At 39.4% G+C, this 9,799-nt stretch overlaps 1 pseudogene; it reads right to left on the bottom strand.

The window, feature by feature from the left end:
• Positions 1–1,229: 1,229 nt before the first annotated feature.
• On the bottom strand, positions 1,230–2,597 carry LOC149192026 (uncharacterized; annotated as a pseudogene).
• Positions 2,598–9,799: the final 7,202 nt, after the last annotated feature.

Here is a 9,799-nt window from a genome sequence, read left to right as displayed (position 1 = left end):
AGTCAAATATCAGAGCTTTTACTTATAAATTTCCAACCCCTATTACATTGCTCTTCCTCCTATATATAGAGCTCTTCTACCTAACTGAGATTCTTCCTCAAGCATGAGGGGAACTCGAATTCTCCTTATCATGAAACCTATTGACATATTAAACTAACTATTAAAAGCAACTTACTACTAATTGACAGCTCCAGAAACCTAAAACAATTAGGATTCTAATTCTACATCATGCTGAACATAGCATTTATTACAATCAAGATTCATTCTCTGACAAGTGGTTTCCTTCAGCTTTAGCCTTGATGGACGTTTAAAGCTCTTTGCTGGCCCTTACTGTCTTATCTCTTCACTGCTGTTGAGAAATAAGAAACTGCCCATGTTTTTATGCTTTTGGTTTCCTCAAAGATATTCATAAGTAATTATTCACGTTGATCTTCTTGAATTAGTTAATCAATCCATTGGAGTGCCACGTCCTTCATGTTCTGTAAGCCTTTCCCATGTACATGTGTGATGAAAAAACCTTTCAAAAAGATTTGCTGCTTTGTCAATCATAATTGATCAACCGAAACATGCAAAACTGGTGTGTAATTTCAAAAACACAGTCTTCCTTTCATAGCTAAATGATTGCCACTATTCATGGTTTAAGCCCCTTACTCCCTTGATCACCTTGACAAGATTTTCTTGCAACTTTTCAAGAAACAAATATTGCTCCCGAGGAAGAGATGCAATGACACCAATAACACCATTGACTGTTCCAAATATAACTGTAGGAATCTGGCTAGATTCTGAATCTGGTATTCGTATAACAAGAGATCCATGCCTAATAAGATATAACAAACTCTCCTAAGTTGTATTCACCTACAACTTCCAATTTTCCTCTCTCTTCATCAGTTTCAGCATCGCTATTTTTCCTCACTGTAAAAAGGTTGAAATTGTTCTCTGCTCCAATATATAAAATTGAATCAAAGTTACATTTTGAAAGTGCATAGGAGCGCTGAGAGATCAGCGAACAAAACATTACCACTGTCCATAACAAAGTCTTGTAATATGTCTAATATATTCTACTGTTTCTTTAATGGTCCCTGGTCCTCATCTACTTCTCTTATCTGATAAGAGATATGCATGATCTGGAAATGAAAGCAATCAGCATCAAGAACTTGTTGGCTAAGTACCACTAGGGGCATACTCAGCTATCTGAAATATTTTTGAAGAACCTGAGAATTGAGATAACTTCAGCATTGGAATGAGTGCTGTATTTTGAATCTTCTCCAAACAATTTCACCTTGTTGCAATAATGCAAGAGAATGGTCTTCTGCGGTTACCAAGGCCCTAAATCCATGAGACATATCTACACGCAGATAGTTATTTATAAAAACGTTTTGTAAGATACCCCTTTGAGGATCTAGTTCAACAATCTCCCTCAAAATTTCATTCTTTTGACCATCATCCAGCATGACAGTCAGAGAAACCCTGTTCTTGTCTAGGTGTTGCACCACTGCAAATGCTTGCTGCTCTGGTGATAACAGTAGGCCATCGCTAATAATAGCCGGTTCACTTACTTTCTCAAGTAAATAAAGCTCACTACAAGTATTTCCAACTTTTATTAGTAATATATGTGAAGCAACTTTTAATGCAAAAGCACCTACAAATTTTAAGGGAACGAGTTCTGCCTCAGATGAAAAGTCTTCAAAAAGACTAAAAAGAGTTGTCTTATGTAGTGACAGCTCTCCATTTGTAATGCCACTTGTAATAATAGTTGATCTTACAGAATCCAAAGCAACCATTGTATCTTTTGGCACAATTAGCTTGTCTAGTGATAGGCCTCCATGATAGGTTGCCACTTCATGTTTCATTATTTTCCCATTCCCAGGATTCACTACCCAAACAGCCACACTTGATTTCCCAATAAAACCTATTGCATAAATGCTTTCTCTATCAGGAGATAAAACAATCCTTTCAATGCTGACTTCAGTTTGCTCACTTCCAATAGAAAAGTATGTTCGCCAAAGCATTTCTCCATCAATGCCTGACACGACATTTATCCAACCTCTACCATAAACAAGAATAGCATCCTCCTTGTCATTTTTTAAATCTGCCGGTACAGATAAAAGGCTCTTAGAAGAATTTGAGCCCTCCAAAAATTATTCCCATACCAACTGACCATACGGAAGGTTCCAAGCTCTTAGAACACTTCCTGAACTGGACAAAGTAATGATATATTTTCCAAGGGAAATGTCAATTTCATCCACGACATCTGTTTCTCCCAGCACGTGTCTTCAAAATATCTCGCCTCTACATAGATTAAGAGATGTAATCACATTTTCTTCAGTGGCCAATATAACACGCTTCCTCCCTGATTTCTGGCTATGGAAAACTGCATGCTTTACTTTTCCTATGTACTGCTGATGCCAGTCTATGACCCCGACTTGATCTTCGTAGAGCCCATTGCAGGAGATGATGCAAAACCTTGCAAAAATGGCTGTGAAAAAGGCGAACATGAAACCCGCCCTGAGTATGTTGGGACTTGCCTTGTGTAATCTATCGCTAGTAGACGCCATGCTCTGCTACTTTACTGATTTCCAGAGAAGAAAATACTTTGTGAGCTTGTGTTCGGGAGGAAGTAAAAGATCGGAAAATGGCATCTCTGATCTGGAGCACTAGGATTTGTTGAGATTTTGGGCAGCATCAGAACATCTTACCCCTAACAGAACTATCTCTGGCTCAGCATTGAAACGATATGCCTGCAACATTTGTAACCACGATGCCTCCTCCTACATCAAGTAGCATCTTCATCATAGAACAGGGACCTAATGTGGTTCGAATAATATATGCAACAGCCTTTGATGCTTGAATATTTGCATGGCGCACCCTATTTCTAGTCTCCCACTTTATAACGTCATTCAAAACGAGAACATGAGCATACATGGCTGCAAGTGAAGGCGGCTAGTAGTCCGTCGAGGGAACAAACGCTAGACTGGACAAAAACCACCAAATCACAGCTGAATTCGACAGGGGAAAGTGTATAAGCTGACAACTATTGATGTAAACACAACGGATTTTGGTAAATATGATAGCTGGGGTGAGATTTGCTACGGATCAACACGAATTCCCGATTTCGTAGCGCAGTTAGTGCAAAATCGATGTTCTGCACTACAAAATCACCTAGACCGGATGTCTGCACTATGAACTTCGAAATGAGTTTAGACATATGATATGCATGTGAGATATGAGACCAATGATAGACTAAAACAGAGAATTGACCCCATGTGACATACTAACAAGACTCTTAACCAGACTCTAAAACAAGATGAAAATACTAGACCGAAAACTGACACCAACCCTTTGACAAATTTAAAAAATTGATGATCAGAATTTAAAATATTTTTTCTTGAGTGATATCATACGCAATTCACAATTGCGGAAGGTCGAATGTGTAGAAAATTTGATGTAGGTTAACCCAATAATGCAATATAAATCAAAGCAGAATATTATAACCTACTTCTACTATCAATTTGTGGAAGCTTAAACATCAAGCTGAACAATATAACCAGAAGAAGAAGATTCAATGCACAATACATATGAAAATACTTTGGGGAAAGCCACAACTAAAAACCCCACTATTTGTATTATCATACAAGGTGGAAATACATAGGAATTATACAAAGCCTTAGCTCTCATAGCTAGCCAAATCTGAGTACAATCCTCACAAATGCTTATAGGAAATCTTGGCTGCTCTCGAGCCTTCCTCTCTACCCTCCAACTCCTATTTCCTTGAGTTTTTCCTTTGGGATGATTCTACTTAAACCAAGTGGAAAACCTCTCCTACCCAGTGGATGATCTTCTTGATCTCACACACTGTCAGAATTGCGCAATCCTCAAGGAATGATTCCTTGACAACATGCATGAGTTTTCTTTATAAGAAAACTCATGCAACTAATAGTAAACTATCCTTGTCTTTAATCTCAACTGGGTCTTTCTCATAATAGACATGCATGAGTTTTTGATGAGGGAATCTTTAGTTAACTGGAGTACACTAGTTGAGTGCATGCATGCATCAACTGACTGTTAACTCTCTATTAGTTCCTCAAACAGTTTGGAACTAATTTAACTGCACTTAACTCAATAAACTAAGTTAACTAATTACAACTCAAATATAACTCAATATTATCTCCTTAATTTAAGGGATAACTCTTGCATGACTTCAAAAAGACTTCTAACTTGAATTTATCCAACTAATTAATTCAAAATGAATTAATTAATTATTTCCAAGTAGATGTTAAGACTAAATTCGATTTTAATTCACAATTTAATTCAAGGAAAAATTAAATTGGAATTTTATGGTTGCCATGTTTCAACACCCTCTCAACAAGAAAGGGATTATCTGCCACCCTGATCCTATCTCTATGGAACTCGAATTTACACTTTGACAATGCATTTGTCAAAGTGTCAGCATCTTACTCCTTTGTCAAAATATATTGCAGAAACATGATCCTCTCGACCTGTGAAAAGCCATGGGCAACAAATCTTGCCTTATGCTTCTCCACACTACCATCAGTAGCTTGCTTTACCTTGTAAAGCCAACAGGAACTCACAATTGACTTGTTCTCCAGTCTCAGAACCACATCCCAAACAATGTTACAAACTATGCAGTCATAGTCCTCCACCATAGCATCTACCCAAATCGGCTACTGCACTGCTTCCTCAAAGGAAGATGGCTTGGTCTCAACACATTCCCCAGCAAGGGCCATGTATCCAGTGTACCTCTTAGGTGACCTCCTCTGTTTGCACTGAGAAAATGGTGCTCCCACATTCTCTCTCGCATCCTCCAACAATTTGTCAGCTCCTTTTGTGCACTTCCCTCCATCTCTGGAAGACACTGCTTGAGTGGATGTCTCCACTCCTAGCACCTGTGCATGTAGCTGCTCCACATCAGTTTGAGGCTCCTCCTCCTTAGGAACCAACAGTTCCTCCATAGCCTGTAGTTGGAGCTCCCTCTCAACGGAAACTTGCATGGCCTTCTGTTCATCAAATTTGAGATCTATGCGAACCACTATCCTCCGGCTGGTAGGAAAGTACACCCGATAGTTGTGAGGTGTATCAGTGTACCCCACAAATATCCCCAACTCTATTGTTGGCTCAAGCTTCTTCCATGCATCCTTTGTCACATGACAATATACCGAGGAGCTAAAGTTCCTGAAGTGACCCACATCTAGTCTCTTACTGGAGAAAGCTTCCTCCGGTGTCTTCTTCCCATGTATGCGATGTGGGTTTATATTATGCAAATAGACTGCTATGTTGCATGCCTCAACCCACAAGTGAAGTGGTAGGCCTTGGTCATGCACCATTGCTCGTGATTCCATTACAATAGTTCCGTTCTTCCTCTCGGCCACCCCATTATGCTGTGGGTTATGAGGTGTCGTCAACTCTCATTTAATTCATTCTGCTGCATAGAAGTTCTTAAACTCTTAAGAGTCATATTCTCCACCATTGTTGCTTCTCAAGGCCTTGACCTTCTTCCCTGACTCTTTCTTGACCAAAGATTTAAACTCACAAAACTTTGTGAAGGTTTGGTCCTTCTTACATGAAATAAATCCAGCATTGACGAGAATACTCATCAATGAAAATCACATAATACCTTTTCTTCATTGTGGATGTCGTCGGGAATGGTCCACACACATCAGTATGAACTCACTCTAAGATAGCCTTCGCTCAACTGTCTCAATCATGAAAGGAAGACCTGGTTTACTTTCCCAAGGTACAACCTTTGCATGTGTCAACTTGCTCAAGTTTACCTTTGGGAAGTCCTATAGATATCTGTTGCATTATCTTCAAAGCCCCATGATGCAAATGGCCCAACCATCTGTGCTACAACTCACCAATGTCTTGGCTTTGCACTAATTCTACTTTGATACTCAATGCTGCATAATCATCTACCTCTAGTTTATAGAGATTCTTCACCCGAATCCCTATCCTCTTGGTTTGAATCGTGGCTATGTGTCTTAGGAATGTCTTTCCTTTATTGAAGACAACATCGTAGCCTTTGTCCTCCAACATCACGACCAATACCAAGTTCTTCTTCAGTCCAAGCACATACTTCACATCTGTCAAGGTGAGAGGAGCTCCATGCTCCATCTAAAAAGCAATTGTGCCCACTCCTAAAACACTATACCTTCGTCGTCACCCATCTCTATGTGCATATTGAGGTCTTTCTCCTCCAAGGCACTGAATAAATTTTTATCGTCTATCATGTGGAATGAGGCTCCACTATCAAGATACCAGACACAACCCATCATTGATGACACCATGCATGCGATGAGGGTAAAGTCCATTTCGAACTGAGAGGCTAATGCCTCACCTTCTGATCGTTCCAAGGATCCCTTCTTGGACTTCTTTGATGGGCAATTAGTCACATAATGTCCCATCTCGTGACAATTAAAGCATCTCACTTTAGACATGTCACCATTCTTCCCTCCATGAGAAGAATTCGATTTGGAATGGGAAGCCTTCCCCTTCCCTTTCCTTGCCTTACTTGCTAAGGCCATATTTTCTTCATCATCATTCTTGGATGAAGAACCATCTCGTGTGCTCCTCCTGATCACCTTCTGCATAAGATCTGAACACAGTCATTCCCAATACAATAGTTTCTCCCTTCCATTCACAGAGTCCTGGTAGCTATTCCAATTCTTTGGAAGGCCAAGGAGAGAGAGGCTCACCATATCATCATCGACAGTAGTTATTCCCACACTGCCAAGCTCATCTCTGCAGGTGGTGAGCTTTTTCATATATGTGGAAATAGTATCGCTGTTCTCCATCTTGATTCTTCGAAGTTTATCCTTGAGCGCCAATTTCCTCTGGTCACTACTGTTCTGGTAGAGGTCCTTCAATGTCTTCCACATTGAATATGGAGTATCCTTCCCATGGAGACTTGAGACAATATGGTCTTGAACTCCGTCAAGGATGATCTGTCTCACCTTTGCCACACACTTCTTCCACTCAGCCAACTCTTGTGCATTAGTTGAAGCTGGCTTTGGGATTTCTTGATCAATGAATTCCTTCAAGCCATTGTTTTCTAATACAACCTCCATTCTACCTTTCCATGCTATGTAATTTGAGCTACCTTCTAAGGCATACTCGAGTCTCAAGCCATAGAACACCATTGGCCAACCTTGAAGTATGATATGAATTCAATTTTCACTTGCAACCCCGAACTTCAAACTTCGAATTCTCTTCTCAGTATACTGTTCACAGCTCCGATACCATGTAGAAAATCTGATGTAGGTTAACTTGATAATGAAATATAAATCAAAGAAGAATACTATAATGTACTTATACTATCAATTTGCGGAAGCTTAAAGATTAAGCTGAATAATATAACCAGAAGAAGAAGAATCAATGCACAATACACATGAAAATACTTTGGGGAAATCCTCTCCTACCTTGTGGATGATCTTCCTAATCTCACATACTGTCAGAACTGCGCAATCCTCAAGGAATGATTCCTTGAAAACATGCATGAATTTTCTTTATAAGAAAACACATGCAACTGATAGTACATTGTCCTTGTCTTTAATCTCAATTGGGTCTTTCTCAGAATAGACATGCATGAGTTTCTGATGAGGGAATCTTCAGTTAACTGGAGTACACTAGTTGAGTGCATGCATGCATCAACTGACTGTTAACTCTCTATTAGTTCCTCAAACAGTTTGGAACTAATTTAATTGGACTTAACTCAGTGAACTAAGTTAACTAATTACAACTCAAATATAACTCAATATTATCTCCTTAATTTAAGGGATAACTCTTGCATGACTTCAGAAAGACTTCTAACTTGAATTTCTCCAACTAATTAATTCAAAATGAATTAATTAATTATTTCCAAGTAGCTGTTAAGAATAAATTCAATTTTAATTCACAATTTAATTCAAGGAAAAATTAAATTGGAATATTCTTGTTGCCATATTTCAACACTCCCTCTCAAAAAGAAATGGATTATCTGCCACCCCGATCCTATCTCTATGGAACTCAAATTTACACTTTGACAATGAATTTGTCAAAATGTCAACATCTTGCTCCTTTGTCGAAATATACTACAACAACATGATCCTCTCGACCTGTGAAAAGCCATGGGAAAAAAATATTGCCTTATGCTTCTCTACACTACCATCAGTAGCTTGCTTTACCTTGTAAAGCAAACAAGAACTCACAACTGACTTGTTCTCCGATCTCGGAACCACAACCCAAACATTGTTACGAACTATGGAGTCATACTCCTCCACCATAGTGTTATAGACATTTTTGTGCCTTGCAGCACCAAGCATGAAATGTCCATAAACTAAGGGCTCCTAAGTCCCTAAAAGTGTTGTTCCAACCCCTAAAGGAACACGGTCAACAAATTACAACTTCTCCCAAAAGTTCTCCACCAGAAATTGCTCAGAATAAGTCAAAACAAGATCATTTCAGCTGCTCCACTGGCTAGCTGCGTTGCATAGCACCTAAATACACTAGCTGGGTGCGTTGCAACGCACCTAAATGCACTATCAGGGTGCGTTGAGCGAGAAATGACAAATGGCAGTGTCATTCCGCGAGGTGGAAAGACAATGGAAGCTTCCAGAATCTTCTCCAATGACACTTGCCTCACTGAATTTGACCAAGGATGAGTAAGAGGCTTTCAGTCTCCAAGTGGAAGCAAGAACTGACAGAGAGAAGACACTAATCAAATCATAAGTTGACTCATCCTCCTTGCATACATCTATATATGGATCCCTCATCCCAGAGATCCAAAGGCTGGAATTTTGTACATTGCAAGGAATTGCTGTTGGTTTTGAGATAGATATCAGAGTATTGGGTGATTTATGCTTTGTTGGAGGTGAAGAGGGGCTTCTTTGCTGGGAGGTTGATGCTGGGTCAGGAATCATCGGTTGTAACTCCTCCTGGATCTTCTTGTTATATCAATAAAACTATTTGAGTTTTTCCTACATGCTTGTGTATCATTGATGCTTGTTACATTTGTATGTTTAGCTTAAATCTGATCCTAAGCTGTTTATGAATATAGATCCATGTCTTTGTGTAGTTTTCTTCTTCTATGATCTTACAGGAACTTGGTGAAGCTGGGCAAGTAAAGGAGCAGGTAGCTCGAAGCTGTTAAAGAAGAGAGGGATTGGATCAAAGGATTAGCGCAAGACACAGGTTGGTTGTTTCTATCCCCCTCTATCTTTAATTCATAAAGGAAATACAAAAGTAGTTTTCTCTGTTTGTTTCTAAGGCAGCTGTCACACCTTAGTGGGATAGAGCAGTTCTAAATAGACACTTTTCTCGGTAACAAATTGGCAACTCCACTGGGGACGATTGTCTAATTAGTTTGTTTGTGTATCTTTTGTTGTTTGTTTCATAAACTTATAAGTAGCATTCGAATTGCATTTTTCATAACAAATGCAAAGTAGACATCTGCTACTTCAATCCATTCACTGGATCTGTTTATGATTTGAACAGCTGATTCACGAATGATCTGATTGCCCTTTGTGATAGCTCTTAGACCCTCCTTAGATCTACCTCCTGATTGTGCATTACTGATTGCTTTTACTCGGCCAAAAACCAAAGACTAAACTGCAAACTGTGACCCAGAACCCAGATAGAATTCTCGTTTCTGCCCCAGCGCAGGTACTGTTAAGAGCTCCTGCATTTTAGCATAGTTCCCGAAAGGGAAACTTGTGCTGCAATCCAGTTTCTCTGTGTTACAGGTGCGCTGATCAGACTAGCCCTGTGCAGCTGAGGTTCTTGTGCTTCATTCTTTCTAGTTTTGTCT

This window comes from Pinus tabuliformis, chromosome 2_2 (assembly GCF_031772625.1).
Source record: "Pinus tabuliformis cultivar Carrire ecotype Pingquan chromosome 2_2, CPIR1, whole genome shotgun sequence".
Lineage (NCBI taxonomy): Eukaryota > Viridiplantae > Streptophyta > Pinopsida > Pinales > Pinaceae > Pinus > Pinus tabuliformis.
The sequence above is the reverse complement of the archived record's forward strand: the minus strand, read 5'-3'. Positions and strand labels throughout refer to the sequence as shown.